We start from the raw sequence: 16,420 nt of genomic DNA on the forward strand, positions 1-16,420 counted from the left end.
ACTGTCGTCATTGCGGCATGTCTGCGGCTGCGCACTGAGGACTCAGGCTGGCGTCATTATCCTGCGGGTGGCAGCTGCGCACCCAGCGGATGTCTTTACCCTGTGGACTGAGGCACCGCACCTCTGCACAGTCTTACCCAGGATCCAGGCGGCAGTCCTTACCTTTCAGTCGACTGCGCTGCTGAGGCTACGTACCAGGGAGTTAGGCGGGAGTCTTTACTCTGCAGATTACCTCATGGCTGCGCACCGAGGACTTGCTTGGTGTCCTTACCCTGCGGATAACAGCTAAACATAGCGCACGGAGGACCCAGGCGGGGGTACTTACTCTGGACCGTGGCACAGCTGCGACTGTGCGCTGAGGCCCGGGAGAGGCATACTACTGTGCGAATTGAGGCATGGCTGTGTGGCAAAGACCCAGGGTCATCCTTGTCCTGTGGGCCACTGCATAGCTGCAGCCGTGCCCCGACGACCCAGGCGGTGTCCTTACCCAGCTGACTGCGACAGGCTCAGGCCACACACCAAGGACCCTCTTTGCAGGAGAAGTCTGGGGGTCCCTTGCCATTGGTTTTGGTGGCAAGCGGCCGGTTGTGCGTTGTGAGGTGCTGCAGGCGGAGCTGCGAGTACACATCCTCCTTGGCTTCTTAATTTAGGAATGCGTCCTGTCCGCCTCTCTGATCTGTCTACACTCGTTCATTTGGTGGTCCCATGCACACTCCTAGCTTTTGGTACCCGATGAGGGCGACTTCTGCATTTTCTGAACTGCAAGCACTTATATCCACTTTCTTACTCAGTTCCTCTACTGGGCATCTTTTGGACGTCTGATATTCAATGCACTTAAAACTGGACTGATGGATTATTTCGCACCGGCTCAGCACAGTTTTACGTCTTTGTTGATGGCAACTACATCCTTCCAGCTGCTCAGGCCAAATACTTTGGAGTCAAACTTCATATTAAACCCCTGTGTTCTATTTTCTCCATCTCTAAAGGATATCCAAAATCCACTTGCTTCTCTCCTGTTTCACTGATCCTGGTTGCCATTAGCACTTATTTGAATTATTGTAGTTATTTCCTAACTGGCTTCTATGTTTTCATCTTTTCCCTCTGCAGTCTGTTCTGTTTTCAACACCAAAGCTGGGAGATCCTGTTAACACCTCAATGGGATATATTGCTTCTCTGCAGTGGCTCCCTAAATGCTTAGAGTAAAATTCAAAGTCCTCACAGTGGCCTGTCCCCACTCCCCTACCCTACTTCCCCACCTCTTACCTCCTGGCTGCCTTTCTTCCCTCTGACACTCAGCCCCAGCGCATTTTAGCTGTGGGCACATTCCATGCCCACACAAGAAATGTGTGGGCATGCTTCCGTATTATTATCTTAGCAGAGGCTGTTCCCTTTTCCTGATGCTTTTCCCCCAGATACCTCCAAGGCTAACTTCCGTACCCCTTTAGTTCTTCATGAAAATGGAACCTGCACATTCCGAGCAGCCCATTTAAATTACAGCCCATTCTTCTCTTCTTTCCCAGTACTCCCTTTTCAACCCCTCTACTTTTTCTTTTTTCAGAGTGATTTTTTTTGTCCAACACACTATATAATATATTTATTTATTATGTCATTTATTGTCTTTCTCCCCTTGTTTGAAGGTAAGTTTTTTGTGTATGATGTCTTTGTTTTGTTTATTGATGTATTCCAAGTGCTTGACACATCACCTTTAATAAATAAATTTTACAAGTATTCCTCCTGATAAGTGTACAGAAGTGTTCATGATTGTTATTATTGCTTTTTCATGGCACACAAGGGACAGTGAGCTTTCTTTGAGTCTTGTCTGGAGGCATAAAGATAGCACTGTACTTCTGGGGAGCAGAGCCCTTCCTCCTGCCTCTCCTCCACTTTGTCTCTCTCACTCCTCCTTCTCTCTTTGCTTGAAAAAGATAGTATTTCATTAATGCAACTATTTCAAGATTACAACCAGTCATGTATGGGGATGGTTTATGTATAGGCCGATAAAAGAGAAAGATGAGCAGGAGGACATTTTGAAAAGCTTCTTTTTTTTCCATTATAAATATAGTAATAGTTATTGAACAGGTACTTGTATTAGGCAATATACTAAGCACTTTACATATATTAATACTATCTAATTTGATTTTATAATAATCTTGGAGTATGTTATCACCATTTAACAGATTAGGAAAATAAATAAGATTTAGAGAGTTTAAGGTCTCATACCTACCAACTGACAAAGCCAAGAATCTTGATTGACTCTGAATCCCATTTTATTAACTCCTATACTATATGTTCAAACAAAGACAAAAACAGGGAAAGTATAGAAAATATTAAAAAGTCACTGTCCTTTTCTAGCATGTAGAGATGATCACATTGTGAGATATTTTGTGTTCTTCATCCTTCAGTTGCCACAGTAGGCAGTAGTGGTTTTTGATTGCAGTGGGTTAGGATACAGGAAAAGAGAAGTGCTTGGGCTGAGCCAGTCCGAAGTTTGATTCGTGGACTTATTCCTGGTCCTATGTGATTGTGGACAGGTTACTCATTTTTGTTAAATAAGAATAAGGGTGAATAGTATCTAAACTATTGAGGAATTGATGAAATAATGTTGTTTATTAGTAGAGCACAGCTAATAGTGGTTTCCATTAATATTTTGGTCATGAAGGTATTTGTTGAGTGCTTGGAAATTGGCCAAGTGGAGCTGACCGGCAGGAGAAAGGAGGGGTTTCTAGACCAAGGAAATGGCAGAGGACTGGGCTTGGGGGTGGTCAGGGTTCTGTGGCTGAATCGTGGGGTAGCTGTGGGGCTGGCAGGAGATGGGTCTGCAGAGGCGGGATGGGCCTGACCGTGGAAGGCCTTGAAAGCCGTGCTGGGGTTGGCCTCTGTCCCCAGGCAGTGGGGAGCCACCAACAGTTGAGAGGAGACTGCTGAGTAGAGCAGTCCTGGGTTGAGGACAGTTTTTAATTCTCTGTTATTTTTGTAACTTAATCGCAGCAGGCGGGACAGCAGATCAGAATCCTTTGAAGCCGACTTCAGAGGCCCCTCTTGCCCCTGCTTCACTGCGAACTTCCTGCCGTCTTTCATCTGAGCTCTTATCTAGATCGCCGCAGTTAATTATTTCTCCAAATATTAACTCCATCCGTGACTTTATAATGAGATTTTTCTGTCATCTTCTAGTGAGAGCCTCCTGGTTTCCACAGGAAATACCCTTGGTAGTAACGTTTTGGTGCCCAAGAAACAGAGACAGCAGTGCCCACACACAGGTGATTCTAAAAGGCTCCTTGCTTTGAGCAAACTCAGTTGGAAACATTGGGAGGAGTACTTGGGGCTCTGAAAGCCTCTCTCTGCCTTTCCCCAGAGCATAGCACTGAGACCCCTCCAGGTGACTGAGTCTTGCCTGTCCATCCTTCTGCCTTTTCTTCTACACAGGTACTCAGTTTTTAGTGCATGCCAGGCCTGGTGTTAGGCCCTGGAGTTGCAAAGCCAGCTGAGGCCATCACAGTATGACAGCGCATCTACAAGAAGGCAGATGTCCCAGAGAGTTTCAGGGGGAAAGACTGGAGAGGAAGAGCCTGTGGCTGAGTGGGGGGTGGGTGGTCAGGCTGCCTGGACCTGAGTCCCCCACCACTCACTAGTTGTGGGGCCCTGGGTGAGCTCTTTCACCTCATGGTGCCTCTGTTTTCATTAAGAAGAGATGTGATCTCTTAGCCAGTGTTTCAACTTTTTATATATTTATGTTTTTTTGTCTTTCTCCCTCTGCTGTGTATTTTATCAGTCCTTAAATGCTGTCTTTAGCCTTTCAGGGTCCAACACTGTATTTTCTTAGCGCTGAGAACACATGCATCTCCACAGGCAGTCACACCAGTCTAGCTCCTGGAGCTGATGTGTCACCCAGAAGCCAGTCCCTTAATGCATTCTAGAAATAGGGTTTTGTGTAAACCCTATCCTGCTTCCTATCAGCCTGCTGGCTTTGGTTCTCCATGAGCAGCTATGTGGAAAGCTGGAACTGCAAGCCCAGGTTGCTACATGAGCCTGAGATCAGAGCTGAAAGTTTGAGAAATGCTGAGCTTATCTTGGGATAGCCTGATAACACCTTGCTCTGAAAGTGGGGAGATAGGTACATTTGACGGGGATAAGGATTTTCAGGGTAGGTGATGAAGTATGTTGAGGGCCTGGCATAGACCTTGGCATAGCCTGAGTGTCCAGTAAACATAGAATTATTTGCATTATCTCCAATCCCCTGGTCTCACAAGTAAACTAGAAGTGAGTCACCTGGTACCTGCTAATATAACCAGTGGAGGTAAGATAATGAGATTATTTTTTAAAACTATCAGCTGTTTAATGTCAGGTGAAAAAAATGAAACTTGCCCTCTGATGAGGACTTACTCTAAGCACAGGACATGCTGAGAGCCGAGTTCTCTTGGCCTTTGTTCTGAGCAGGTGCAGCACACAGCAGGAGGTCTTCTGTAGGAGCTGCTCATGAGATGGAAGGCAGTGTCTGGAGCCAGGCAACTGTGTTTTCATTTGTATATGTTGGTGTGAATATTTATTACAAGCAGAACCTGGATTCATACAGATGCATTCAATTGGACTCAAGACTGGGTCAGCCTATATATAATAGCTAGTAGAGACCACTGTAATCATTGTATTTGCATATGCATAAACATTGCCTGCTCTTAGATTTTTAAGTGTAAGCTCAAAAGGTCTACTAGCCTACTCATCCATCAAGTATTGGACATCTCTTGCAAGCCAGGTCCTCTGCTTGGCTCTGGGGTTCTGTGATGAACAAGGTGAGCTCCTGTCCTTAAGGAACTCAGCATTTCTAGGGGAGACAGGCAGGAAGGCAGCCTAGACGGATTTGTGGCCCTCTACCTGCTTTTCCAAAATCTGAAAAGCTCCCAAAAGAAAGGTTTTTCTTTTTATGAAGATGGTACCTACTCATCTTTTTGTCTGGGATCATTTAAAGGCTTTCTTTATTTCACTTAGTAGGACTATTTATAGATTTTGCTGTAGACTTAATGTGTCTGACTCCAGGGTGCTGCCTGGTCTATGGTGTGTGTACCCCATAGTCTTTCTGAAATCTGAAGAAGTCTCAGTTCTGAAAAACACCTGGCCTCAAGAACTTCTGGGCCAGTGTTTTTCTGATTTCTGAAATAGAGAAGTTGGTGAGGAAAGAAGATGGTGAGGTGCTGATTCTGGGGAACACGGCGGGGAAGACATCGGGGAGCAAAGTGGTTTTGAAGTAGGCTGTCAGGTAGGGAGAGAAGACCAAGAAAAGACTTTTTCAGGATCCCAGCAAAGTGAGGGACCTTGAGGAGAAAGATGTATAACTACAGTAAGATCTTGGTATAGTAAATCAGGAAAAGGAACTATTATTTTGTTTCTGTGTTTGTTTTTTAAATGCAATTTGTTTAAATATGAATGCGACTTCGATTTTTTACAAATGCAGGTGGAACAGAAAGGTATATAGAAGAAATCATCTCAAATCTTACTACCCAGAAATAGTTGTTATTAACATTAGGTAAATCTTTAGACAGACCCATCCTCTGCATTTATGTGTGGAGAAAAAGATGGGTAGTGAGAAGAAATTATTTCCCCTATAAGTATTAATAACATCCTACTATACATGCTATTTTTAATAAAACTATTAAATGTTATTTTACTTTGGGGTAACAGAAAAAAGAAATAGAAGTGAAATTTAAAGAATTGCTAAACTTCTGGTATGTTTACTCATATCAAGAGAAATTATTCCCTGTCAAGTCTCTTTAAGATGAATAAAGAAGATTGTGAAACACCTGAAAAAGTAGCATAGCTATATTATATTGTTAAACTATATATTTATATTTCATGTTATTGATTAATGTCTTGTTAGAAAAAATGAGGAAATTTATACTCTTACACTTCCTACTGTCTCCCTGCCCCACCCTTAAATATCGGCCATGTCTTGTTAAGGTTTATAGTGTTTACATTCATAATTTCAAAAAATATTTAGTTCTAGTTGTGTATTTAAAGTGGAGACAATGATAACTAGTTTCCCTTTGCTACAACTTTCCCATTCTCAAGTTTGTTCTTAATTATCTCTAAGTTGGTTGGATCTCATCATGAAAAGTGTTTTTATTTAAGAATGCCTCTTAGGTGTTATATTTTACATTTCTTACATCATTATTCATCAACAAATACCTACTGAATAAATACTATGTGTCAGACAGGTTTTGAGACACTGGACATATTAAGGCAAATAGAATCCTGCCTTCAAAGAGCTTGTATTTATTTTAGTGGGAGAAGGTAAAGAATGAATGTGAACAAATACATGGTTTCAGAGAGTGACAGTTCTAGGAAGAAAATGGGTATATGGCACAGCAAGACTAGGGAGGGCGGTTTAGCCACAATGACCAAGGATCATCTTTTGAGGAGGTGACATTTGTTCTGAAGTCTGAATAATGAGAAAGAAATAGCCATATAAAGCTCTAGGGTGTGGAGTAGGCAATAGTCTTCCAAGCAGAAATAGCAGCCCATGCAAAGGGACGGCACTGAGTGTGGTGCTTCTGAGGAGCTGGGGAGACAAAGCCTGCTCCCCAGGGCCCTAGTCAGCTGTGCAAAGTTCCCGCTGGGGTGGGGGTGGGAAGCCATGGGGTGGGGGCTTTGGAATAGTGTGAGTACTCTTCATGCTTTAGGACGATCACCACAGCTGCTGGTTGGAGGTGGACTGCAGGATGGAGAGGGAAGGCTGGGAGAGTAGAGGCAGGGGACATGAGGTGAGGAGCCATGACATTGTCCAGACAGGCGATGACAGTGGCTTAGGTAAGGGTTGCAGGGGTGGAGGTGGGGGGGTCACCCTCACTAGGAATAAGCAAGGGCATCTTGTAAACTTCCAACTGAGCAACTGGACTGTGGATTGTGGTATTATGTACTGAGATGGAGAAAGCTTGGTAGGGATTTGATTGTGGGGAAAACACAATCATTCTTCTTAGGCCTGTTATGTTCGAGAGCCATTCAGACCTCCAAGCCTGAGCAGGAGCCTGTGGCTGCTCCATCTGGTGCTCAAGTGAGAGGTCTGGGCTGGCGGAAAAAGTGTGAGAGTGAGCAGCTTGTAGATAGCGTTTAAGATCCTGGGCCTAGATGACATTCCTGAGGAGTTGCCAAGAGAGAGCACCATGCTTTGGGGCACCCCAACATCTGCAGGGTGTTGAGGCAGGGGAGTTGGCAGGGGAATAGCCAGTGAGCTGAGGAGAAAAGTGGGCAGTCCCAGGAGTCTGGGGGTGAGTGTGTCTTAGGAACAAGGGAGCAGAAAACCATGACAGACCTGCTGAGAATGTCAAGGAAGACGAGGCCAGAAAATGGACCATTGGAAAGAGTCATTTCAGAGGAGTGGGGGGATGGAAACCTGATTGGCGTGATTAGGGTGAGAATGGGTGGTGAGATGAGGCTCCAGCAAGAGCGGGCGGTGCTTTGGAGAATGGAGAAACAGGATGGTGGCCAGAGGGTGGTGTGGGGCGAAGGGCAAGTGCTGTTTCTATGGCCGCGATGGCAGTGTGTGGCTGTGTGCCACTGAGAGGGATTGAAGGGTGGGAGAGACCGGTGGAGCAGGGTAGAAGGGGATGCCTGAGAGCATCTGTCTGAAGGCAGGAAGAGCTGAGAAGCAGGGCACAGGTGAAGGTTTGGCTGCCTCCCTGGTCACAGAGGGAAGCTATAGTTACAGTGCAGAACTGTTGGTGGAGAGACACGCAATTTCAGATGATTGCCTCTCCCCCTCCCCCTCTGAATCTCCCCCTCTTCTCTCTCCTCTTGTCTCTCCTAACTCCTCTCTTCCCCTCCTCTTCTCCTTCTCCCTCTATCACCTCTCTCCTCTCCCCCACCACCATCCTCCAGACTCTGAGCTCCCCTTGCACTCTCTTTATGATAGCACGCTTCAGAACCTGAGTCTTCCACCTGTACCATACCCCTCTCTAACACATGATCTAAGCCCTGGTTAGGTTATGTTTCTAGTTTAGTCTTTAGGAGGATGGGAAGATCTGACAACATGCTAGGTTGCCTTATGCTTCAGTCAGGGAAAATCATAGTTAGAAAATGGAGAATTCTTCTTAAAGTTGTGTGTGCAAGCCTAAACTGCTTCATTTTTATTTCCTTCTGCCACCTTACCCTTGTAGAAAGCTACAGTGATTCCAAAGGCGCTGGGGGGAAGAAAGCAATAGCTTCAGGAGAGAGTTCTGCCAGCACTTTGAAGAAGAAATGTTTATTTTTAACAATGAATCAGAGAAATGAGAGGCAGGGCATTGACAGAGATGGGCGGTGGCTTCCCACGTGGAAAGCACCAAATCAGGGCATTATTATCCAAAGTCATGGCTATCTGCTTTTGTAGGGTGGGGTGAGGGGTGGACCTCGGCAGGCTCTTGCAGTCAATGACTTGCCCTTTTTTCTCTAAAAATGTGGACGGGCAGAGCAGAAGAGAGATGCCCATTTTGAAACAGCAGGATTGGTCGGCTGGTAGAATTGGAAGCCCAGTGCTCCCCTCCAGCGCCTCTGCTCCAGCGAGCCCGATTCTCAGAGTGCTTAGGCTGGGGTGGCTGACATGCTTCCCTCATCTTACCATTCAAGATAGGTTTTGGTGGTTCTTATTTTATAACAGAAAGACCTGCATGGAAAAGAAAGGATAGTTTATATTTAGAGAAAGATATTTTATCAGGATGGTAAAGATAGAAGAGGTTGAAATTTATATTTTTCGGTCTATTCTAGTGGTTTCCAAACCTCCTTTTTTTAAAAACAGCAAAATTCTTTCTGCAAAAAAAATCATGCAGAGGGAACCCAAAGTATAAAATAATCACAAGTGGTATAGTTCTGCCAGGGTAGGCCTGTGGACTCTTGGAGCCTTAATCATGTGGTCCCAATCATTCCTGAAACACATCATCCTCATCTTTAGGAAGTTGGGGGCCATGAGGTTTGCAAAGGTGTTTGAAGGGAAAAGTGGCTTGTACTCTATCTATATCTACGTATCCATGCCTATATCTGCAACTCAATATCTTCACTATGCATGCATTTGTACCTGTTTTGGATGTAGATCACACAGGTACAAAGCTAGTATAGTGGAGTGTTGAGAGCACAGGCCTCAGAGTTCAGCCTAACCCTCATCCCAGCCCTGTCACCTTGGGCAAGTTTCCACACCTCACTAGGAATCAATTTCCTATCTGTAATATGAGAATAATGATATGCCTATTCCAAGGGTTTTTTTCGTGAGAAATGAAAAAGATACTAGACAAGAGCTTAGCCCCGTGGCTGGTGCTTACTCATGCTTGGTAAACGTCTCCAAGCAGGGAAAGATTATTTTATCCTTTAAGGTTTCAGGCCCCAGACCCAGGGTGGCCTTTCAGACAGATGCATCATCTGGCTGAGGAACAAGACAGAATTTTGGATCCTGTTCACCATTGGGAACCTTAGATGGTCCTAATCCTGCATGCCAGTCAGAGAGCAGCCCTGTCCTTGGCAGCTCTCATGCAGTAGAACTCCGAAGGCAAAATTAGCACTAGTGACATGATCCATTCTGATTTTCATGTTGGCCTTTTGGAGAGGTAGGTTGGGGTCAGGTCATGAAGGCTCTGTGAGTCATACAGTGAGTTTGGATATTGTCCTGTAGGCTGCCTTTGAAGGCTTTTAGCCAGAAATGGGATGTGCTCAGCATGTTTACCACTGAAGTAGCCATAACATATGGATTAAAAACAGCTGGGTTCCCATCTAAGGTAGAGAGGAAGTAAAAGTGAGGATACTAATAATATTTTATTACCCTATCTATTTAGGCTTTAGGGGATGATTTTGGATTTATAGAGATTTATTTTCATTATAGCAGTATAATACATTTACTATAGAAGATGTTAAAAATGTAAAAATGTTGGAGGAAGAAAATAATTAACCATGGTTCTATTGCCCAGACTTAATTGTTGTAGGTTTTTATTCTCTTTTCTATGCATAATTATAATAATAATAGCTACCATTTTTTGAGTGCCTCTCTGTGATACATATTGTTCTAAGCTTTTTATTGAAATAATCCTTTGGATAATAGTGCCTGTGTTAGCCACTGCACTCCAGCCTGAGCAACACAAGGAGACCCTGTTTCTGAAAATAAGGAAAACAATACCTTGGGTGGGTATTCTTTTTTTTCCCACATGAATCTTTTGTTTTGATAAATAAAGCATATTCATGGCTTAGATTTTTAAATCACATTTACAGATGAGGAAAAATTCTAGGCCCAAATAGGTAATAGTGAAGCTACTTCTAGTGGAAAGAATGCATGTGCCACATGTGTTTTAAACCTAAAGTGCACAGACTTCAAGGCAGAGAGCACCATGCACATTACTGAAAGGATGGCATTGTTAGTAAACAAAAAAATCATTATTATATATAACTATCTTTTTGTTTATTTAATTACTTGTGGCTTAATTTATTTTTTTAAGAGTTTGTTATATAGAACTGAAACAATACTAAATAGACCTTTTTATATTGGTCAGACCACATTTTGAGAAATCTGATAAAGTCAAACAGAGAAGGAAAAACATTGTCCCTTGTTATTATTTTATAACAATAAAAATTCAATTCTTTCATTTTTGGTGTGGGTATTTTTTATGTCATTTTTTTTCTTAGAAAATAAATTGAGCTTTTTATTTTAAACTTATTTTAATTTTTGAGTCAAAAATTTTTTCTATTGTGTGGTATAAATATTTTTCCTAACATAAAGCCAGTCTAACAGAGAAGAAAAAAAAACCAAACAACAAAAAAACCACCTCCTGTTGTCATTCTACAACAATAAAAGCTCAAGCCACCCATTCTTGGTGACATCATTCCTTCCCTCTTTCTTTCTTCTATGCCCTTCCCTCTATGCCCTTTCTTCTCTTAGAAAATAAAATAAACTTTTTATTTCAAACCTCTTCTAATCTTTGAGTCAAAAATTCTTTCTTAGGCCATGGTACAAGTTCCCACCCCAACAATTACCCTCTAGACTAGATAACTGGGAGCCAGTGAAAAAGCAGGAGACCCAGCGAAGTTCACGCAGCCACCATCTGATCCCTCACCAGGACCAGCTGCAAGCTACTTTTAGATGAACTACACATCGGTTACTGACCATAGTAAACGAAATGTTCTCCCATTTTTAACAGGCCAATGGCATTAGTTCGAAAAGGGTGTCCACTAATAAATACAGGGCAGTGTTGGGACAGCAAAGAGGAAGCTACGTAGACACTCTTGTTTTTCAAATATGAGAAGTTTCCATATCGTAGCAGTAGATCAATGGATGCACTCTACTACCCAAAGGCTAAGTCCAACATCTTCCTATTGGCATTGGCACCAAACAAGGCTCCTTATACTTCTGGCATCATCTGCTGGGCTGTGAGATCCAGCCGGCTTTCTAAGGTTTAGAAACCTTTATTTTACAACCCCTATTACAGATCTCAATGCCACCAGCTATTTCCTCAGGCAGGTAGGCTTCTGGATCAATTTGGACATCAACATCGTTTTTAGTGGCAATTTTGTGCACGGAGATCACCTTTTGCGCTGTGGCCTTTACCAGAGGGAAATCTTATTTCCCGCATCAATCAGTCATTCAGGGATCTAACAACTGGTGCAAACCCTGGAGGACGAGTCCATCCAGCAGCACTTGGTCCATGATTGTATATTTTACTACCTTTCTAAGTCTCTGTTTTACTTCATTTAGTAACTGTGATAAGGTTATTTCTCACTCTGAGGACTTTGAGCCTTTCTTGATTCATCAAATTGGACATGTGAATATTCTGCTGCTGCTCAATCTGCTTTTCTTTTTCTTCGTAGTATTCCATAATATTCAGTCTTTGGGTTTGCATAAGCCAACCTTTCTGAATGTTGAGCTCTTTTTATACCTTTGCTTCTGTTTCTGCTGCTTTCTCATTGGCCTTTTGTTCAATGAAAGCCATCATATGCTTATTTTTTTGAGATGGGATCTCACTCTGTCATCCTGGCTAGAGTGCAATGGCATCATCATAGCTCACTGCAACCTCAAATTCCTCAACTCCAGCAATCCTCCTGCCTCGGCTTCCTGAGTAGCTGGGGCTATAGGCATGTACCACCACACCTGACTGATTTTTCTATTTTTTATAGAGACAGGGTCTCACTCTTGCTCAGTCTGATCTCCAACTCCTGGCCTCAAGTGATCCCACTTCAGCATCCCAGAGTGCTGGGATTACCAGTGTGATCAGCGTTGATCTGTTTTTGCATGTCAAGATCACTGTGGGCCATGATGAAAGCAGTGCTAGGCTGTGGGCAACAGGCTGGAGTTTAAGTTTGAAGAGGGTGGTGGATGCAATGGGAAAAAGCTTGGGTGGGTGTTCGTTTCCCTATTTTATGTATATGGAAACTGAAGATCAGAGAGATTAAGTGATTTGACCAAGATCTCACAGCTAGTAAATGGTGGAGCTAAGATTTGAGTCCTTTTCTTTCTGACTCCATGGTTCTTGCTTTTTCCATTTTACCAAATTGTACACTTTTGTGTCCTGCCTTCTTTACTCAATGTTAATACACAAGCATTTTTTTCTATCATTCAACATTCTTTGTCAATGTAATTTTAAAGGTTGTATATGGTGTTACTAGAGTATTCTAAATGCTTTTTCCAAATGTTAGATATTTAGATACTATCCCTTTTATTGTTGATTTTATGAACACTATTGTGTTAAACATTTTTTATCTCTGTGGAAAGATTTTGTCCGAATTGTAGATCATATTCTTAGGATAGATTCTCAGAAGTAGGATTGGTCAAAAGATATGCACATTTTTTAAGTCCTTTGTTACCTGCTGTCAAATTGCTTTCCAGAAAAGCTATCCCAGGCCAACATCACCAGCTGTATTTGAGGATATTTGCCTTACTCCCACGCTGTATAGCAATGGACATTCTTGTTATTATAACCTCAAAGGAATGTGAACTTAAATGTATATAATTTTGATCTCCAGGCACATGATCTTGAACTAAAAGAGAGCATTTTGATTTCTTTTGTTTAACCAAAGGAGAAAAGAATATGTTTCACAATCTTTTGAAAAAGCTTTGTTTCTAGCGGAAAAATTAATTTGAACGTCAAGCTGTAAAATATGAAGTTAATAGCAATTTGTCAAGGGCTGGGCCATTCAAAACAGTATTTTCAAGTTCAGTAATTTATACTCCTTTACTTCTTAACCCTCTTTCTTTTGAGTATCTGTCACCACCTTAATGTTAATTAGGTTGTTAAAATGCATTAACATGTCAAGATGTGGTGACACTTTCCTCTCTCACCTATCTTTTTTATTTGGGAAACGCAAATGCCCTTTCTGCTGATGCTTTTGGGGCCTTCTTATTACCAACTCAAGTTGGGAAAAACTGTGATTGAGTTATTTGTGTAGAGGAAAAAAAATGATTCATTCCTTTATGCAGCACATTTTTCATCCTTAGAAGACATATTGCTGTCTAATGTTATGTTTTAGATTCTTCATTCCTTTTAATTCTTAGGAAAAAATTACTGCTGGGCCCAGGTCAGAAAAACATGTGGCTTTCACGTGGCTGTTTGGTCTGATAACGGAAACATGTGGCTTTCATATGGGCTGGATAGAAACTCAAATTTCAGATAAGGAAAAAATGGGTCAGACATTTTAAAGCTTTTTCTTCCAGTGGCAACATCCTGTCCTTGTTAACTATTCTTCAATTTGATTTTGTTCCCAGGCTTGTTTTGGGGACATGCTGTGTGTTAGAGAAGGCTGGGCCTGAGTAATCAGAGGTGAACAAGGGTGCGTGTGGCCCCCTGGGAGAGGCAGAGATGGTACCGATATCTGCTACATACAGGCAGTGCTGGTTAAGGTATATATACTGAGTTCCTCCTCCAGGCCAGGCTTTGGGCTCCATGTTGAGGACAGAGAAATGTGTTGAGAGGCACACAGACTGGTGAGAAGGCATCAGTGTCTTGAGAGAACAGTGAACGGAAACAGATGCAGGTGACCATCTTTCCTACCCCACAAAAAAAAGAATATGAATATGTGACTTGATATATTTTTCCCTCATTTGTAAGTATCTTTATGAGAAATGTAGTATAGAGGAAACAACTGTGCATTTCTGAATGCATTCATTTTATTCTTCACCTTGACTAGGATAGAGTAAGACACTAAGAATAAAGAGAAGATGTCAGGGATGTCTTATAAGGGAAGGGTGCTTGAGCCGGGATGTGAGGATGCTGAGTTTAGTAGCTGGAGATTTGGGTGGGCTGGGGTTGGGGAAAGCTCCAGGTGGATTATGCCATTGGGGAGGGAGATCAGATCTGTCCCCAGGGGAGGCAGCCGGGAACAGATGGTTTTAGGCAGTTAATTTTGGTCTTGCTTCTCTGAGAAACCTTCAGTCACACCTCCAGAGACAGCGTTGGTACCCCCATGGAGAAAGGGGCTTTCCTGCCTAGTGGCACAGTAGTATAGGGTTTGTGCTGTGGACACAATGGGCCATAACAACACCTTTCCCACAGCATTGATGTGAGAACCTCAGGAGAGAATGAATGTGAAGCACTTTGTGCCCTAAAGTGTCCAACAGAGAGTTACTTGTTCTGTGCTTATTTCTTTGGCACTTGGGACAGTTTGCAGGATCAGTAGCCACACTATCATGGCTCATCTAGCTTCAGCCATATAGCACTAAGATTCATGTTTTCAGGGTATGTGGTGTGTGCTATGGTTTAGATGTGGTTTGTCCCTGCCAAAACTCATGTTTAAGTTTAATTGCCAGCACGGTAGTGTTGGGAGGTGGGGCCTAGTGAGAGGTGTTTGGGTCAGGGGGTGGATCCCTCATGAACAGATTGGTGCTGTCTCTGGTGAGTGACTTTTGGCTCCCACAGGACTGGATTAGTTACTGTGAAAGAGCAGGTTGTTAACAAGTGAGGTTCCTCCTAAAGTTTGCACTGCCTGCTCTCTTTTCCTCTTCTTTGCCACATCTCGACACAGCACTTGGCCCTCACCAGAAGCCAAGCTGGTGCCAGCACCATGCTCTTGGACTTTACAGCCACAGCTAAATAAACCTCTTTGCCTTATAAATCACCCAGCCTCAGGTATTCTATTATAGCAACACTACATGGACTAAGACAGAGTGAGTGTATTGTATATACAGATGTGTGTGTGTGTGTGTTTTGTACTCTCAGCTGTTCTAAATTGTAAGCTGAAGGAAAGTTTACTGACGTTCTAAATTTCCACAGTGCTGAGCATTAAGTTGAAACGAAAAGTATCACAGACTTACATGTGGCACCACCTTATTTATGATACTTTATGTCTGTGATTCTCCTGGATTATCCAACATCAGTTTATTGGAAACTTAGCCTTTTGATGAAACAGAATTAATCATTGCAAGGTATGATTTTTTTTTTTTTTTTTTGAGACAAAGTCTTGCTCTATTGCCCAGGCTAGAGTGCTGTGGCATCAGCCCAGCTCACAGCAACCTCAAACTCCTCAAACTCAAGCAATCTTCTTGTCTCAGCTTCCTGAGTAGCTGGGACTACAGGTGTTCACCACGTCACCTGGCTAATTTTTTCTGTTTTTAGTAGAGATGAGGTCTGATTCTTGCTCAGGCTGGTCTTGAACTCCTGAGCTCAAGTGATCCTCCCACCTCAGCCTTCCAGAGTGCTAGGATTACAGGCATGAGCCACCGTGCCTGGCCCCAAGGTAAGATTTCCTGAAGCAAAATTTTGATTTGCAACATCTATATGATCAGGTGAAGATGATACCTTTTTATTACTCATGATTAGATTTTTTGTTGCCAATATGCTCTTGTCATTATAAAGGGAGAAAAACAATAGTCTGGGTGCTTGAGTTTAGGGAGAGCACTTGTGATAAATGTTAGCAAATGTCACCACCCTTCTTTTGCTGCCTCCTTTTTGCTGGAGTCCCTGCCTGTCCCCTCTTCCCCATGGAGCAGTCTGTAGCAGGTGCCATCTTGCATCTCTAAGGCCTCACAGGGTTGAAGAACTTGCAAAATTCACACACCTAATGAAGGAACAGAACTAGGATTTGAACCAACTTTGGTGTATTCAAAGCCTGAACTCTTCTTTTTTGTTGCTTCTGGCTGTCCGATGCTGAAACACTGTATGTTTTTTGGGAGACGATTAGGAACAATCTAGCTTCAGGAATGTCAAAGCCAAAAAGGCCTGAGCCACTTTTGGGCCTCCCATTTGATTGGTGGTGACCAGGTTTTAGAGCACTGACCTCTGAGTTGGGGCACTGTCTCCATGTACCTGGATGTCATACCCTCTCGGTTCCCTCACAGGCTCCCCAGGAGACAGCACGTGCTTGACCCTGAGCTGCCTTTTCTTAAAGTGGGTGCAGTTCCTGGATCAGACCACGCTTTGTCCCTGCGATTCAGGTCTTTGCCCAGGCTGACTTCCATTTCTAGAAAAGTTTCCTTTCCCCATCCAGGAAGCTCTTT

At 43.0% G+C, this 16,420-nt stretch overlaps 1 protein-coding gene and 1 pseudogene across 2 annotated transcripts in view; one reads left to right on the forward strand and one right to left on the reverse strand.

Moving 5' to 3' along the window:
- TRAPPC9 (trafficking protein particle complex subunit 9) overlaps nucleotides 1-16,420 on the forward strand; it is a 609,198-nt gene that overhangs the window by 289,118 nt on the left and 303,660 nt on the right. The window lies entirely within an intron of this gene.
- Nucleotides 11,280-11,924, reverse strand: LOC105855149 (V-type proton ATPase subunit E 1 pseudogene; annotated as a pseudogene).

Source organism: Microcebus murinus, chromosome 7 (genome assembly GCF_040939455.1).
Source record: "Microcebus murinus isolate Inina chromosome 7, M.murinus_Inina_mat1.0, whole genome shotgun sequence".
NCBI classification, from domain to species: Eukaryota; Metazoa; Chordata; class Mammalia; order Primates; family Cheirogaleidae; genus Microcebus; species Microcebus murinus.